Source organism: Argentina silus (genome assembly GCF_951799395.1).
Source record: "Argentina silus genome assembly, chromosome: X".
NCBI lineage: Eukaryota > Metazoa > Chordata > Actinopteri > Argentiniformes > Argentinidae > Argentina > Argentina silus.
Window position 1 is genome coordinate 2,982,935 of NC_139653.1, and position 8,266 is coordinate 2,991,200.

Consider the following 8,266-nt stretch of genomic DNA (forward strand, 5'->3'; position numbering starts at 1 on the left):
ATTAACTTTAATTCTGTTGCTCCAATACTTTAAACTCAGATTTAAACTGAACCTTGAGGTGGTTTAACTGAAAGAAATGGCAGCATTTTTTAGGTGGATGGACCGAAATGATCGAGTTCCTCTGTCTGTCACCGAGTCAGTTTTTGCCTTGGATTTTAAGTTTTTCCAGGGGGACCTCAGATGGGCCACATCCCTTCTCTCTATTATCCCCGGGATGCATTGAACGCCTCTGCCAGGTGAACCCAGGCATCGTTTTTTGATTGGACAGTCTCGTTGTCTGTCTTCTTATCCTCCATTTCTGCGTAATTCTTCACCAGTTCAACTAGCAGGTGTTTCTCGTTAGCGGAGAAATGTAAACTTCTTTGGCGAGCCATGTTCAATGTTACTGCAGTGCTAGCTAGCTAAAGTAGGCTATCGTTTGGCTAACGGCAAATAAACAGATTTGTATTTACGTTGTTGCCTGCACGCGCAATAATCGGCTACTTTGTTTTTATTGTCGATCCATTAGCTACATCCTTGCTAAACACAAACAACCCAGATACACTTGTTGACGTGCTTTTATTAACCCTTTACAGTAGCCTAGCCTAGCAAATATAGGATTACATTTAAGTGGTGCAACACAGCTCAGATTAGATTTAAATTTAGATTAAATTATTTTAAACCAGGATCTACTATACTTTGATTATTTCTAATCTTAGATTAATTTAACCGTGGTTCGTGCAACAAGTCCTATAGAACTATATGGAATAATACTCAATGATACATTTTTCTGGACATAGAAGTTGGGCATGATTATGAAAATATGATTAAGGGGGTGGCACAGACAGTAGGACTACATACAAGGTAAATAAAAAATGCAAATAATGAAATGCACTTAATTGTCAAATTCTTGATTTGTAATCATGGATCATGGATCCGGATGCATAAACCATTAAATCACCCACTGAACACAGAGCATCTGAGGGAGAGTAGCAGGGTAGGTGTTTACATAAAGACTACTGAAAGATTACAGAAACCTTTTTCATATTCGGGTGATGCTAATTTGATCTGGTGAAGCTGAAATTCTAACCAAAACACTAGAAATTACGATTTTCACTTTAGTGAGTCTTTAAAGCCCCCTGAACACTGAATGACTACATCATATTTACTTGTCCAGCTAGTAGGAGTGGTTTTCAGATTAATCATTAGAAGTAGCAATGGCTTTCATAGGCAGACAGGTTTTATGTGATAAAAACAGTCAAGGCCTGGCATATACCTACCATTCATATGTCCCTTTATGGGACTCAGTCTGCAGCGCTCATGTTATACACTGCCATAGAGACACAGACACGCATGCACGCATGCACTCACAAACACGCACACACACACACGCAAACGCACACACACACACACACACACACACACACACACACACACACACACACTTGGCTGGCTGGACAGAAGCCTGGTGCTAAATGAACAGTTGGGTTGAGTGGCCTCTCGGTGCAGCTAGGATAATCCAACACACAGATGCATGTCGTTATAGAGCTGACGTCTGAATGGAGGAGATGCTTATACTGGGCTAGTTCACAACAGCCACAGGCCAGAGGGGCCCATCATTCCCTGGCTAAAAACCCTCATTCACAGCATTGAGTATAATAACAAATCAAATGCATGCAGAATAAATGAGCATCCATCCATCCTTTCATTCATCCATCCATCCTTCCATATGTATATTCAATCATTAATTCATTCTTTAATTCATAAAGCCATCGATACAGCCTTACTAGCTACTTATCACACTTTTTGTTTGTCTCTCTCTCTGTCTGCCTGCCTGTCTGTCTGCCTGTCTGTCTGCCTGTCTGTCTGTCTGTCTTTCTGTCTGTCTGTCTGTTTGTGTCTGACTATCTGTCTGTCTGAGTGTCTGACTGTCTGTCTTTCTGACTGTCTGTGTCTGTCTGTCTGTCTGTCTGTCTGTATGTCTGACTTGCCAGGCTTACAGCTGGTGAAGTAAAGACTACCCTCTGACACTGTCAGCGACGTTACTAATCACACTGTCTGTCTCTCTGACCACTGGAGACAGCAGTGAGACATACAGGCCTACCAGAGAGAGAGAGAGAGAGAGAGAGAGAGAGAGAGATAACATGACTGTAGGTGGGTCAGTGCTATGGTATAAGGGACCTGTGAGGGAGGGATAAGGGCTCTGTGATAGATGTCTTCACCTGTGGCTGACTAAAAGCAGAAAGCAGGACAGGACAGGTGCACCTTGAGGAACACAAGGGGAGGGGGCCTCTTTTGATGGATGGTAGCAGTCAAAGTTGTGTGTTTGTGTGTATGTGTGTGTGTGTGTGTGTGTGTGTGTGTGTGTGTGTGTGAAACAGAGAGAGAGTATGCTTTTCATAGTGTCAGTGTGTGTGTGTATGTGTGTGTGTGTGTGTGTGTGTGTGTGTATGAGTCTGTGTGTGTGTGTGTGTGTGCGTGCATGCATGTGTGCTTGTGCGTGTGTCTCTGTCACCTTAGTCAGCTGAAGGAAGAGTGAGGAGAGGTTTGTGCTTAGGCTCAGAGTAGGCTTCTCTTACTGACAGCTCCATCAAGACTATCTAACTAATACACACAAACCTTCTGCCCCTTTCATCCCATCTCTCCTTCTCTACCCAATAAAAGAACAGGGGTCAGATAGAGCCGTATGATAGGCCAGACCTCAACAGAAGGCCTTCTCCCACAGTGTAAGCGCTGTGGCTAATGTGATATATTCATTAGTGGTGAGTGATGACAACAATGTGATGTGTTCATTAATAGTGAGTGATGTCACTAATGTGATATAGTCGCCCAGTGACTCCTCCTCCCCAGCTGTCAGGCTGTAGTGTGACTAATGCTGGACTGGAAAACCTGGAGCAACACTTTCTGTCTGCAAAATAGCAGTAAGATGTACAACGCCTAGAATATGAGTGTAGTAGAGGTGATTTGGAATCTTGTGATAGAAAACTCAGCCCAAATGTAGCCTTCATATTATGTTGCCCTGTCACTAGCACCTGAGATTTAGCATAAAACAATCTATTTTTTACGTTGTTCATGAGAAGGCAGGGTTTATGCGTTTTTAACGTTTACTACAGCTCATGCTTCTCAAACTGTGGGTGAAAGGGGTGAGAAGAATCAAATAAAACTCAAGCTAGGTTGCACCCCCACCATGGTGTAAGTCCATTGATGATACTGAGGGGAGAGCAGAGTAACTATGTTACTGACACCTGGCAACAACTGGTGCTGTTGAGGTTTGATGCCAGGTAGCTTTCAATTAGAGGAGGGAGACAGAAAGAGGGACCATCAAAGAGAAACAGGGGAGAGGGAGGGAGAGGGAGAGTGAGTGGGGGGGGGAGAGAGACTCCGAAAAAAGAGCAGAAGGAGAGAAATAAACTCATGTGAGTACGAGACAGGGGAAAGGTGTATGGCTGGTTAGTCAGACACACACACACAACAGATGTTGCTGCCATTCAGCTGTTAATGTAAGATACTTTACTGAATAATAATGGGCAGGAACATGCCTACCTTTATCTGTCTACCTCAACAGATCTAGAACCATAGATGAATCTACCTCTATCTGTCTACTTCAACACACCTAGAACCATAACTGGATCTAACTCTATCTACCTCAACAGACCTAGAACCATAGCTGGATCTACCTATAGCTGGATCTCCCTCTGTCTACCTCAACAGACCTAGAACCGTAGCTATATCTACCTCTATCTACCTCATCTCTCCAGAACCATAGCTGGATCTACCTTTATCTACCTCAACAGACCAAGAACCATAGCTGGATCTACCTCTATCTCTACTTCAACTCTCCAGAACCATCCCTCTGACACCTCCCTCTATCTACCTCAACAGACCTAGAACCATAGCTGGTTCTCCCTCTATCTGTCTACTTCAACATACCTAGAACCATAGCTGGATCTACCTCTATATACCTCAACAGACCTAGAACCATAGCTGGATCTACCTCTATATACCTCAACAGACCTAGAACCATAGCTGGATCTACCTCTATATACCTCAACAGACCTAGAACCATAGCTGGATCTACTTCTATCTACCTCAACAGACCTAGAACCATAACTGGATCCAAGTCTATCTGTCTACCTCAACAGACCTAGGACTATAGCTGTATCTACCTCGATCTACCTCAACAGATCTAGAACCATAGCTGGATCTACCTCTATCTGTCTACCTCAACACACACACAGCAGATGTTACTGCCATTCAGCTTTTAATGTAAGATAATTTACTGAATAATAATGAGCAGGAACATGCGTACCTCTATCTGTCTACCTCAACACACCTAGAACCATAACTGGATCTACCTCTATCTGTCTACCTCAACATACATAGAACCATAGCTGGATCTATCTCTATCTGTCTACCTCAACACACATAGAACCATAGCTGGATATACCTCTATCGACCTCAACACACCTAGAACCATATCTGGATCTACCTCTATCTGTCTACCTCAACTCTCCAGAACCATAGCTGGATCTACCTCTATCTGTCTACCCCAACAGACCTAAAACCATAGCTGGATCAATCTCTACCTCAACCTTAACAGACCTAGAAGCATAGTTGGATCTACCTTTATCTGTCTCCCTTAACAGACGTATAACCATAGCTTGATCTACCTCTGTCTACCTCAACAGACCTAGAACCAAAGCTGGATCTACCTCTATCTGTTTACCTCAACACACACACAACAGATGTTGCTGCCATTCAGCGGTTAATGTAAGATACTTTACTGAATAATAATGAGCAGGAACATGCTTACCTCTATCTGTCTACCTCAACAGACCTAGAACCATAGATGAATCTACCTCTATCTACCTCAACACACCTAGAACCATAGAGGGATCTACCTCTATCTGTCTACTGCAACAGCCCCCAAACCCCTGCCCGATCACTCCGCTCTTCCACCTCGGCTGGCCGCCTGCTATGGATACAGCAGCCGCGTTACTCGGTCACGGCTTTTCACTGGACAACCTGGACACTTCTCATCTCTTTTCACTGTCCTGGCGCCCCGCTGGTAGAACGAGCTTCCCACTGCTGTCATGACCAATCTTCCACCGTACATTGAAGACCCATCTCTTCAGGCTACATCTTAACTGTCCCTCCTAAAGACCTCTTCATCCCCACTACCCCCCTGTACAAGTTTCTCTCCTGTAAATAATTTAAAATAAAAAAATAAAAAAAATAAAAAAGGAATTCTTCCTTCTTCTAGCATTGTGACTGCCAATAGCCCCTGATCCTAGCATTTACTTTTTCTTATGATGACTGATGGATAGATGGTTCACTTACTTAAACAAATTTATTTGTTGTAACTTGCTTTGGATAAAGGTGTCTGCTAAATGCCATAAATGTAAATGTAAATGCAACAGACCTAGAACCATAGCTGGATCTACCTTTATCTGTCTATGTCAACACACATAGAACCATAGCTGGATTTACCTCTATCTACCTCAACAGACCTAGAACCATAGCTGGATCTACCTCTATCTGTCTACTTCAACAGGCCTAGAACCATCGCTGGATCATCATCTATCTCTACCTCAACAGACCTAGAACCATAGCTGGATCTACCTCTATTTTCCTCAAAAGACCTAGAACCATAGCTGGATCTACCTCTATCTACGTCAATGCACCTAGAACCATAGCTGGATCTACCTCTATTGCTGCAGAGGTTCATCCAAGGGGCACTTATATGGAAAAGAGTTGGGTTGTAAAGCCATTGTTTTCTAGCCTGTTGTGGTCAATATGGTGTCATGTCCAACGCTGCATTGAGAACTATAACTGTGCTCAGGCAACCATTTATTGACATCTAACATGGTGAGTGTCCATTAATAACAAATGTTATTATTGCTGGAACACTTTTGTAAATATGGCATTTGTCAATGAGAGGAGCTCTACAAGAAAATCAATGTTTAATTAAAGGGTAAGGTGTTTAGCAGGACAAAAAAAATAGCACTTTAACCCAGACAGACTCAAAAGATCACTGCTGTCTGACAGGAACCTAAGATGATAACGCTCTGATAAGCTCTTTCTGTCACTCCTGAAGAATAGGTTTACACAGTGGGGTTATGTTTAAGGCAAACCAAACCTCTTCTACATATTGACATTATGCCTCTTTGATTAGTTTGTGAGTGTGTGAGTGTTTACTATTTTTTATTTCATTGTGTGTGTGTGTGTGTGTGTGTGTGTGTGTGTGTGTGTCCGGCAGGGCCAGCATCTTGGCCTCTTACTTGCTTACACAGCCAAGCCGTGTTTGTTGTTTATGGAGAATTTGGTAGGACTTAGAATGATGGGCTGCAGCTAACTACAGCTAACTACAGCTAACTAAATTAGCCTTGCTGTGGGGGTGCTGATCTGTATTGAGACTGTGGTAGTATATTAGTGCTGGCTGAGTGACTGTGAATGTGTAGGGCAGAGGATGGGCGGGGATGACTTAACCCATCATGTCTATCACAATGACGGCTTCATTATTGAAGCAAACGCTCATGAATACTTTATTGATTATCTATACACCTATACTCTACTAAGTAATTCATACTAATCCTGCCTGATAGAATGTGGTATGTGTTAAGGTGTTAAAGCGTCATAAAGTGTAGGCAAATATTGTCTTTCTATATTATCCTTGGCCCTATATCATACCAGTATAACACACATAACATATCCTCTTCTCAATAGGACTTCCTCTCATACCAGCCCTGGTGTAGTGCATCACCCAGGGTTAAAAAGTCACATTGCTCCCTCATTGATCCAGTCTAGGCCTGCTGCAACTCTCCTCCTCTCCGCAGATCAATCGGAAATAAATAAAGCCTGGGGCTAAGAGAGACACGGAGGGTCGTAACCTTCTGGAGCAGTCTGATTGGAGGAAAAGGTCAATGGTACTGTAATAATTTCACTGGGCTATCAAAGATTAAGTTTTGTTTTGTTGCTTATGCACATGCAAGCATGCCCACTCGCGCGCGCGCACACACACACACACACACACACACACCACCACCACCACCACCAATATTACTCTGGACCTTTGTGTTCAAGGTAAACAAATATTGAGGCCAACACACAAGCCCTGCTCATAATCTCTCTATTGCCACTCAGTGGTAGGTCAAATAACTGCAACATTGTTGCATGATATTCCATAGAAAAAGAGGTGGCTGATTCATAACATTGTGCTGTTGTATTTATTCAAAGTTCAGTCATAAAATCATTACAGAAAAATATTTCAAAGAATTCAATGGGAATTCGGACTATGAGAAGTGACAGAGGATTGAATTGACTATGATTGACTGACAAAGTGATTAAAACCTAAAATATCAATATGGTACAATTCATGCTCCCTACTGTGCTAAACTACACAACTACAATTCACTGTACGACTGGACTACACTGTGGTGCTGCGGTTAAGTGTGTGTGAGGTGTTAAGTGTCCTTCTGGGGCCGCTCCCAGGCTGCTCCACTCTTGAACTCCTGGTAATGAATCACTTGGCGAACACAATATCCACTCCCCAGGAAGCACACAGGCCTTGAGCTTTACAGCAGCATCCATCTGGCTATAAGTCTCGCTGCTGCACACACACACACACACGCACGCGCGCACACACACACACACACACACACACACACACACACACACACACACACACACACACACACACACACACACACACACATACACAACCCTTACTCCATCCTCTCAGCGAATGATTCTGGTTGAGATATGGTGTGTCTACTGTGGCAAGGACACATACTGTATTTCACCCCTAGATCACACACACTAGACAAGTTCTTTTGGAGAATTATCTTGCATGTGCACACACACACACAGACACACACATACATACACTCACCCACAAATACATATCTCCGCCACTCAGACTGCTCCGAAATGTATTCTCCTGCAAAGCAGGAAATGGAGTTGTTTCATGGGGCCAGGCTATTGACACTACTGAGGAGAGAGAGAGAGAGAGAGAGAAAGTCTGAGTCAGGGAGGAAGGAGAGAGAGAGTATGAGGCATGGGGAGAGGCAGAAAGAGTGAGGAAGAGTAAGGGATGGGTAGACAGGTAAGACAAAAAAGAGAGAGAGTGAAAGATGGGGAGAACTGGAGCGAAAGATCAGCTCCTTCCATTCAGAACTAATGTAATCAGTAGTGTGGGAAATAGTTGTGAGTAAAATGGCTGGGCTGACATTTATATAAGAGGATATTGATGACATAAGGCCAGACAGCAACCATCCCCCTGATAAAG